The sequence below is a fragment of the Acyrthosiphon pisum genome, chromosome X, assembly GCF_005508785.2.
Source record: "Acyrthosiphon pisum isolate AL4f chromosome X, pea_aphid_22Mar2018_4r6ur, whole genome shotgun sequence".
Classification (NCBI taxonomy): domain Eukaryota; kingdom Metazoa; phylum Arthropoda; class Insecta; order Hemiptera; family Aphididae; genus Acyrthosiphon; species Acyrthosiphon pisum.
Genome location: NC_042493.1, coordinates 124741061 through 124752083, shown reverse-complemented (window position 1 = coordinate 124752083; position 11023 = coordinate 124741061). Strand labels below are relative to the sequence as shown.

Here is an 11023-nt window from a genome sequence, read left to right as displayed (position 1 = left end):
CAAAAAATATAACCTAAAATATTTCATAATTATATACGTAACTTTTTTTTAAATATTTTGTCAACTATATTATTTCCCTGAATATGTGTTTACCATATGATGAAGTAAAACATATAATAGTGTGCGTTGTACCATTTATTTATAACTGTAATTATTATATGTATTTAATATAATATTAGTTTTCATAATCGATAGTTGTAGGTACGTTTCGTCAGATACGATCAAATAGAAATCTATGGTGTTATGGCGGTAATACCCGATTGAACCGTCACGGGTTTTCACTGGTCATTTAACTATGATGAATGACCAATTAACTGACCATCGCCGTCATATACATGATCGCATATATGTAAGAAGTATATTTTTTATAGGTGTGGCAATGATTTAGCATCTATAGGTTCCTTAGTAGATTTCTTTGTAATTTTTGATTCTGTAACAAATAATTTGAATACACTTTTTAAGTATCACATCAGAAAGGAAAAGTATATTTTGACACTTTGGTATATTACCATGTGTAATTTCAAAATGTTTAGTTTCTACTCCATAAGAATTTGTGTTGATTCTTTTTACTGCAAAATGTCAAATTATATAAAAAAAAACTTTCAATTTTATCAAATTATTCGCCATTATCTTCAACATGTTATTAAGTTTTTAGTACAGCTCTTAATATTTGTTCCATCCTATCTGTAAAAAAATAATAACAATAAGCATCAAGCATCACACATATAATAGATAATGATTTGAAATCAATTAAAAATATGTTAATATTAGGAATTATATTTATAATAATTAATAGTTTATATTTTTAATACACTAAAATAACATTGACTAAAATAAACGATTATTGGTTCTGCTTGTGTAATGGGTATGAATATAATCAACTTCTTCATTACCTCCTTCTAGGGACACTGATTCTTTAAATATTAAAATAAACATTAATAATTTAAGTCAAAATATTAAGATTATTATAAAAATGTATATTATTTATTATATAATATATAAAATGTATTTTTGTTTACCATTGGTTATTTTTAAACAGAAATACATCGGAGATTCCCAAACTATTTTTTAATGCGCGACGCCTTATTTGAACCAAAATTTCTCAGAGTGCCCTTCCACAAGTTAACGACCATATTATATACGACCATGTATTACACGGCGATGGTCAATTAATTGGTCATTCAGTGAAGATAAATGACCAGTGAAGACCCATGACGGTTCTATTGGCTATTACCACCAGAGCGCCATAGATTTCTATTTAATCGTATCTGACGAAAAGTACAACCATTAATTAAACCATCTGTTTAATCATATCTGACGTTATTTAACAAGTTATTTCCTCCAAATTTGAACATAAAATACCTATAAAAATAAAAACGTGATTTATATAGGTGTTTGTGACATTTTTTTGTTACAGAATAACTAGTAAGTTTACTTACATGGATTCTTGTTGTAAGTTTTCCATCCTTCGCTATAAAAAGATGAACATTTTTGTAAATTTTTAACTACAAAATCATATTTAAATTTTAAATTTCAAAAATGTTATCAAAAATCGAACTTTAAATGCTTATAAAAAAAATAGTGCCCATGTACCTATATAATATCGTTGTATCTATACGAAAAACGATACTGAGCGGTGACAGTTTGTCAGTGTGGGTATTTTATATTATATTTATATTATTATTATTATTTATTATTAATACGGTAGCCGATAAGTTGAATTAATATTAATGAATTACAACAAAATAACTCAAATCTTTATACTTGGTTATTTAATAAGCTATATTTATTTGTGAAGTAAAATTTCTTTCTTTAGATGTTGATGGAAAAAACCGTAACAAAAAATGAAACGACACGTTTGTTTATTTATTTATTTTACAAGACAGTACGGCGATGGCGGCGTACACGTTTATTTGTATTGCAATGATTTTTCTTATCTACTCTCTCCTTAATTCACTTCAATTTCACGGGCCCCAATACTTATGAAGGAAGTTTTATTTACCCAGAGTGTAACGGTGAGCCCTCAAACTCACGTTTATTTTTTCTATAAGCGTTATAAGTTCGGATTTTGACGAAATTTAAAATTTAATTATTATTTCATGCTTAAAAATTTATAAAATGTTCAACTTTTTTTAATTCTGGATTGAAAATTTGAAACAAGGTTCCATGTAAATAGGTTATATATAACATACTTTATTTACAACAATATTATCAAATATACTTAGTAATATCACGAGAAACTCAGTGCTGTTTTCGCTCAGAATCGTTTTTTTTATACAATGATAATATATCGTTGAATTTAAATTTAACACCATTCATTACAGTGACCTACTTGTAACTAACTGCACAGCCGAGTCCATTTGCCTATCTTTTTTTATTTAACTTTTATCTATTTTTATTGCATTTTTTTATATTTTTAACGAAATTTTTTCCGGTCTTTAATAATAACTAAATACTAAATTTACATAAAAGTGATTTGAAACACTTACCAGTGGATAATCATTAAACTTCTTAATAAATTAAAAATGTAATAAAATTAATATATAAAATTTGCCGACCGCATGCATACTGTGGTTTCCGCCGAACGTAGGAGAATGAATTGTGTAATAAAATAATGGAATTTCATATAGCATGTGGCCCATCGATTGAGTAATTTATTAAACATACGAATGCGTGACTTCGGTTATAGGTTTAAAGTATAACAATATTGTTGTCACGCACCCCGATGCGCATAATATATTTTATAGCCCTTTAACCATTCATTTTTTAAAATATTCCAATAGCCAATGCAACTATATCTTTTTATAATTATACACTATGCGTTTATGTATACATACTTATGACTAACGAAGAAGAAATACACGTTTAAACTTTGTTCATACATTTTAAAACTCAAGATTTTTATTTGTAGGTCAGTACATAAATAAAATGACTACAAAAATCCATATCATACTAATATGATAATTTTGTAATGATTTAAGTATGTATTTAAGTATGTGTTGTACGGTTGCATAGAATCTAATAAGTTTCAAGGATGGAAACCACCCACCTATAGTTCAAATGTTTCTGTTTTGTATGTATTTAGAACGTTCTTAATATCTAAATCTCGTGTCACAATGTTAGTCTCGATACTCCTCCGAAACGGCTTGACTGATTTTTATGAAATTTTTCATGCATATTCAGTAGGTATACGATATTCGGTCAACATGGCGGAGAAGTGGGTGCTGATCTTTTCTAAAGAAGTTATCGAGTATATGTCGATAGTCGATGTGATGGATACATTAAATTTGAATTCAATAGCAAAAACTATTCTGAATGGAGACGGTGTGTCATCACATACTTGTACAATGAATCAAATTTAATAATCAAAACCGATTTTTATCTATTATTGTAAAAAAACGTAAAGTCTAAAACTCATAAAAAAATTAATGTTTTTTTCAAGTAATTTTTTTTTTGATCATGGTCAAAAAATAAATTGTGAATCGTATTGACTCTTTTTGAACTATATAAGTCATGAGAGATAATTTTCAACTTTTGTAAAATACTAACCTAACCTGTTGCGTCAATGTTGTATTTTCGACATCCAGATTTCCTACTTTTCCGGTGGTTATTCCTAAAATTTTGTTTCTTAATAACCTTCTCCATGATATACTCTTTGGTTTCAAAAAAATCAAGAAGATCTGATAAGTAGTTCCAGAGTTGACCCTGTACAAAGATTTTTATTTCCTATTTATATAGTTAGAAGATATATATAATATACTGTATCGAAATCGGTTCGGTGGATCTTGAGTTATACAATTTATTCAAAATGTACACTCATTTATATATATATATTGATTTCTACGAAATTAATTTATTTTACTATTGATAATACAGTGTTTTATCAGGTACTAAAATCATTAAATTATCATATTATTATAATGTACATAGTTCGTAGTCCTTTTATTTATGTACCGCCCTACAAATAAAATTCTTGAGTTTTAAAAAGTACGAACAAAGTTTAAACGCGTAGTTCTTCTTCGTTAATAAGAAGTATGTATACATAAACGCATAGTGTATAATTATAAAAAGATACAGTTGCATTGGTATATTTTATAAAATTAATGGTTAAAGGGCTATAAAATATATTATGCACATTGGGTTGCGTGACAACAATATTGTTATACTTTAAACCTATGACCGAAGTCACGCAATCATATGTTTAATAAATTACTCAATCGATACGCCACATGCTATATGAAATTCCATTATTTTGTTACCCAAGTCCATTTCAAACAGTCGCGAGTCGGCGGAAACCAGCAGTATGCAAGCGGTCGGCATTCAGTTACCTGCAAATTGTATATAAAAGCTTTTAAAAGACATTTTTTATTTATTAAGACGTTCAATGTTTATCCACTGGTAAGTGTTTCAAATCACTATTATGTAAATTATCTATATTTAGTATTTAGTTATTTTTAAAGGCCGGATATAATTCCGGTTAAAATAATAACAAAATTGCAATGAAAAATACATAAAAGTTAAATAAAAATATTTGGGCAATTGGGTGTCACTCTCAGTGTTGGGAATAGATAACTAATAATTTATCTAGATAAAGATAAAGATGACTGTAATAATTTTTATATAGATACTGATAAAGATAATTATACTAAATTTTATCTAGATAAAGATAAAAAAAGCAGGTAGGTGGATATCGCTCTGCTGTACAGTAGATTACAAGTGGATCATTGAATAATGGTTGTATTAGACTTGAATTCAATGATATAATATCATTGTATAAGAAAAACGATTCTGAGCGGAGACGGTTTGTCAGTCTGGATATTTTATATTTTTGTTATTATTTATTTTATCATGTAAGTTGAATTATTATTAAAATATTATAATTTTTTATTCGTTTCTATAGTGATAAACAAAGCGTTAGAAATTAAAATCCCATTTTTAACGTTTTTTCGTAATTTTCCGGTGGTTTTTCCCGTGGCATTAAATAACTATTGAGAAAATCGAAAAATGACCTCTCTAAAGTACCATATTGATCCAATTTGCTAAAAGATAAGGTACTATATGTTGAAATCGAAACACTCCTTCTGGAAGAAATTTTGTATACAGGATATAAAAATAAAAACAAAAATAAAAAATAAACACCATTGTATAAACAATAGCTTCCTCGCTCCGCTCAGAATCTAAATTAGTACATTTTTATCTAGATAAATATGAGATAATTTCACGTTTAATTTTGAAAATATTCAGGATACCTACTTGAGTCTACAGGTAAAAAATACATAATTAAAATTTTTTTAAAGCAGAGGAAAGAGGTCGTACAGATCGGTTGAGCGATAACTGAAATACCGGAAATTCCAACAGGGTTATATAAATATTAAATTGTTATAAATTATAATTATTATAATATTATTATGCTCGTAAGTCAAATATCCATGAATGTTGGTTTATTTTTATTTTTTATCGGTTTAAAACAATAATTATTTTTCATACTTAGTACACAATTCTATGAAACGAGTATCAGCTAATGAGACCATCATCATTCGTTGGTGGCCGGCGGGTAACAGGGATAGATGTTTTTGCTTTTGCTATTATTAGTTGTTCTTACAATCTTACCTACTACATGCTCATTACATATTTCTATTTTTGAGTTTTCTCATTGTTTACGATGTAAAACTCCAGACTAGCAATGAATATTAATAAATATTAAAATCATGGTATTATACCTAATTCATATTATTAAACGTGTTTTCTATGTAATAGATGAAAAATAGAAAAATGTAAAAATAAAATAATAAAAATATTTTAAATTTTCAAATTTTTTTTTAGTTCATTTAAATAAATTGTCTAGATAAGTACTCATAGATAACTAGAATTTTATCTAGATGAAAATAAAGATAACTGAGTAGAAATTTATCTAGATAAGATGAAAGATACATTTATCTAGATATTTCCCATCACTGGTCACTCTGCTGTACAGGATGTTTTAAGTAGGCCACTTTAATGGATGGTGTTAAATTTAAATTCAATGATATAATATAATTGTATTAGAAAAACGATTCTAAGCGAAGGCGGTCAGACAGCGTACGATATTGCTAAGTGGTATTTGATGATATTATTATACATTAAGTATTTTATATATAACCTATTTACTTGGAATCATGTTTTAAATGTTCAATCCAGAATTGAAATAGTCGAACATCTTATACATTTTTAAGCACAAAATAATATTTAAATTTTAAAGTATGAGAAAGTGAGAGTCCACCGTCAAACTCAGGGGGAAGAAAAACTTCTTTTATAAGTATTGGGCCTGTGAAATTATAAGTGAATTAAGGACAGAGTGAGAAAAATCAATAAAATAAAATGGACGCGCACGCTGTCACCGCCGTGCATGAATTGCAAAATAAATAAATAAACAAACGTGTCGGTTCATTTTCCGTTATGAATTTTTTTCCACCCATACCTTAAGATAGAAATTTTACTCCAAAAATAAATATAACTTATTCAATAACCAAGAATAACAATTTGTGTTATTTTGTTGTAATTCTTTAATATTAATTCAACTTATCGGCCATCGTATTAATAATAAATTATAGCAATATAAATATAATATAAAATATCCACACTGACAAACCTTCACCGCTCAGTATCGTTTTTCGTATGGATACAACGATATTATATAGGTACATGGGCACTGTTTTTTTTATAAGCATTTAAAGTTCGATTTTTGATAACATTTTTGAAATTTAAAATTTAAATATGATTTTGTAGTTAAAAATTTACAAAAATGATCATCATTTTATAGATAAGGATGGAAAACTTACAACAAGGATCCATGTAAGTAAACTTACTAGTTATTCTGTAACTAAAAAATGTCACAAACACCTATATAAATCACGTTTTTCTTTTTATAGGTATTTTATGTTCAAATTTGGAGGAAATTACTTATTAAATAACGTCAGATATGATTAAACCATCTGTTTATGGATGATTTGCGTCTATAAGGAAAAGCGGAATCTCATAAAACTGTCGAATATTGCCTCGATGAAGTAAAACGTATAATAGTGTGCGCTGTACCATTAATTTATAATTGTTATTATTATATGTATTTAATATAATATTAGTTTTCATAATCAATGGTTGTACGTTTCGTCAGATACGATTAAATAGAAATCTATGGCGCTCTGGCGGTAATAGCCAATTGAACCGTCATGGGTGTTCACTGGTCATTTATCTTCACTGAATGACCAATTAACTGACCATCGCCGTGAAATACGTGGTCGTATATAATATGGTCGTTAACTTGTGGAAGGGCACTCTGAGAAATTTTCGTTCAAATAAGGCGTCGCGCAATAAAAAATAGTTTGGGAACCTCCGATGTATTTCTGTTTAAAAATAACCAATGGTAAACAAAAATACATTTTATATATTATATAATATACTAGCTGAACCCTTGGACATTAAGTGTACCAACTATATGTGACTCGAACTTTGTTCAATTCGTTATTTAATATTTGGTGTATGGTTTCAAAATTAATCTGATTAATTCTGATTCACAGCAGTACATTATCAGGTAGGCAATCTACCTGCGGTAGATCGCGGACCCCGTGCTATATGTACGTTTGTGTATGATTTAACACTAAAGTATCAAAGTTATACCAAGTATGTCGTATTCTACCTATGATGGATTGATATAATCAATTAATACAAAATCCTAACCTAACATAACCGTACTAAAATCAGACGAATAAACGCAAAGGCATACAAAAAAATTCATTCAAATCGGTCAAACCATTTAGGAGGAGTTAAGTCACAACACACGTACAGTAAAATATATGCGCTTAGCAACACGTCATTCTGCGATTCATTTTTATATTATATGAAATCAACAAACATGCCCGATTAACCAATAGCAACCAATATAATATAATGCACTTTTGCGCCACTGATTTCCTACCTTTCTGGTGGATTTTCCTAAAATTTTATTTCGTAAAAACCTTCTCCTGGCAGTTACGATCATCTTAAAAAAAATTTGAGCCAAATTGGACCAGCCGTTCTCGATTGATGAATTGTTATACATTTTTGTCTCCATTTTTATATATATAGATAATATTTTTATTATAAAATATTCATTTTTATAATAATTTTAATATTTTGACTTAAATTATAAATGTTTATTTTAATATTTAAAGAATCAGTGTCCCTAGAAGGAGGTACTGAAGACGTTGATTTTATTCATTCCCATTACACAAGCATAACCAATAATCGTTTATTTTGGTCAATGTTATTTTAGTGTATTAAAAATATAAACTATTAATTATAAATATAATTCCTAGTATTAACATATTTTTAATTGATTTCAAATCATTATCTATTGTATGTGTGATGCATGATTGTTATTGTTATTATTTTTTTACAGATATGATGGAACAAATATTAAGAGCTGTACTAAAAACTTAATAACATGTTGAAGATAATGGCGAATAATTGGATAAAATTGAAAGTTTTTTTTATATTTTTTGACATCTCGCAGTAAAAAAAAATCAACACAAATTCTTATGGAGTAGAAACTATACATTTTTAAATTACTTATAGTAATATACCAAAGAGTTAAAATTTAATATTTCTTTCTGATGTGATAATTAAAACGTGTATTCAAATCATTTGTTACAGAATAAAAAATTACAAAGGAATCTACTAATGGAATCTATATATGCTAAATTATTGCCACACCTATAAAAATATACGTTTTTCATATATGCGGTCATGTATATGACGGCGACGGTCAGTTAATTGGTCATTTAGCGAAGTTAAATCACCAGTGAAAACCCGTGACGGTTCAATCGGGTATTACCGCCATAAAACCATAGATTTCTATTTGATCGTATCTGACGAGAAACGTACAAATATTGATTATGAAAACTAATATATTAAACACATATAATAATTACAATTATAAATAAATGGTACAGCGCACACTATTATACGTTTTACTTTATCGAGGCAATATTCGGCAATTTTATGGGATTTCTCTTTCCTTATAAACGCAAGTCACCCACAAATATTGGAAAAGCTTAGCAATAGCTAAGAACTACGTTTTAGAAGAAAGCAATGTCCGTCATAAATTATAGATTGATACTCCTTCTCATATCTGTTAATTGAGATATTTTTATTACAAAAATAATAATAGTTAAAGATTTAAATCAATATTGAATGTTGTATAAATATTATGTAAATTCACATCAGAATTTGTAGGAAGATGCATTATTTTTACCTTATTATAGTTATTGTTAAATATAACTTTCTTAACAAAAAGTGTGAATTAAATTTAAGTTAATTTAATTTTTGTGTCCTACGTTTTTGTAAATGGTTAAAAATAATTCAAAATATAGTTTTTTCTTATCACCGCTCGATAAATTAATTTACTTTTTATAAATATTTTAATTTTTGAATTCATTTTTATGTAAAATGCATTTTAAGATGAATATTTTGAGATTTTTCTTCGAATTAAATTCACAGCCACAATTATGACGATTTAGGCAAAATCAATGATTTTTTAAAATGTAGGTACACCAAAACTTCCATATTACGAAGTCCTGTCGGCTCATTGGTAACAAAGAACAGTATTATAGGGAATTTTTCAAAATTAAATTTTATACATTTGGCTCTAATTTGGTAGCCTTCAAAGTACCTTTTAAAAACGACAAAAATAAAACAAAAAATTATGAAAGAACGGGTATTTTTACGCGAAATCAGTTGTTGAAAATTTATAGATTTAATTAAATGTATCTATACATTCAATTTTGCACCACTTTATGTTTATATTAGAATTTTCTATACACCATATAATTTTAATACAATATTTTTATTAGGTCAAAAAGCTTGAATTTAATACATAGCTCATAATATATTGTTACAATGATAGTTAAAATTATTAAATATACATAGTCGCAAGCATGTTAAGTTCAAATTAATTATTTACAATAGACGTAAAAATCACAAAATATACAAATTATTTTGAGATTGAAATTTATAAGAAAATTTTATTTTTTGATTTGAGATTTGAAAATAAATTCAAAATTTCTCTTACTTGTTAAAAAGTTAATTTTTTTTTAACTTTTTTACTTAACTAGTTAGTTTTATTTGTTTTTTACTTATTAACTTATTCAGTTAAATATCATTATTGTACAGTTAAGTTAATTAAATTAAATGTTTATCATATGTGGAACCAAGAGACAAAACTTATTGGATTTTGGTAATTTATTTTTCTAATAATAAAATATCATCATTTCATAATAATCAAATTTTATTATATTATAATTTATATTTTATAGGTACTACAGTAAAGGGTAATAATTAGTATACTATCCATTGTATGGACTGGCTATTTTCACGAGTTCTGTTATTTAATGATCTACTCGGTATTGAATAATCCGATTTTTGTTTTATTTAACTCTCCAATTCCTAAAAACAGGTTTAAAACTAAATATCATAGTCTTTAAATGGAAATCATTATATCAATAACATATACTGGTTTCTGGTAAATACGATGATAATTCCAATTGACAAAACAAAAAGTCGTCCGAGATATTTATAAATTATAACTTATATTGCCGTATTCGTTATAAATACAAGCAAACGTATGAGATTAGAAAATAACATTATCGAAATAAATATGGAAACAATTTTGGGTACCTAGGTATTATACTATTATCATTATTCATTGATTTTATTTTAATAATAGACTATTATGGTACTAAATATGATAAGTCTCACTAGGATAGAAGACTTACAGTAAAATGTATACTACTATTAATAATTAATATCTTCTCTAGACTCTAACAAGTTTAGTGAGATAAAAATAAAAAAAAGATAAAATAGAAAAAGGGAAGTCGGGGAAGTGCGGAGTAGTGCGGCAAATTACAAAGGGTATGGGAAATTAAGAAGGTACGCATATCGGCACTTATATTACATTATTTTTATCCTACTACAGAATATTATTAGCCGAGTACGGAGTTGATAATTTGTC

At 27.0% G+C, this 11023-nt stretch overlaps 2 long non-coding RNA genes across 2 annotated transcripts; one reads left to right on the top strand and one right to left on the bottom strand.

Annotated features, from left to right (window-relative positions):
* Positions 1 to 187: 187 nt before the first annotated feature.
* On the bottom strand, positions 188 to 1424 carry LOC107883934. Its single transcript, XR_003840269.1, has 3 exons — positions 1020 to 1424; positions 510 to 684; positions 188 to 430 (listed from the first exon to the last, which is right to left on the bottom strand). It is a non-coding gene; the product is annotated as an uncharacterized LOC107883934 (long non-coding RNA).
* Positions 1425 to 3976: 2552 nt separating this feature from the next.
* Positions 3977 to 9336, top strand: LOC107883933. The gene is made up of 5 exons (XR_003840266.1): positions 3977 to 4398; positions 6800 to 6831; positions 6909 to 7399; positions 8414 to 8588; positions 8668 to 9336. It is a non-coding gene; the product is annotated as an uncharacterized LOC107883933 (long non-coding RNA).
* The last annotated feature ends 1687 nt before the right edge of the window (positions 9337 to 11023 follow it).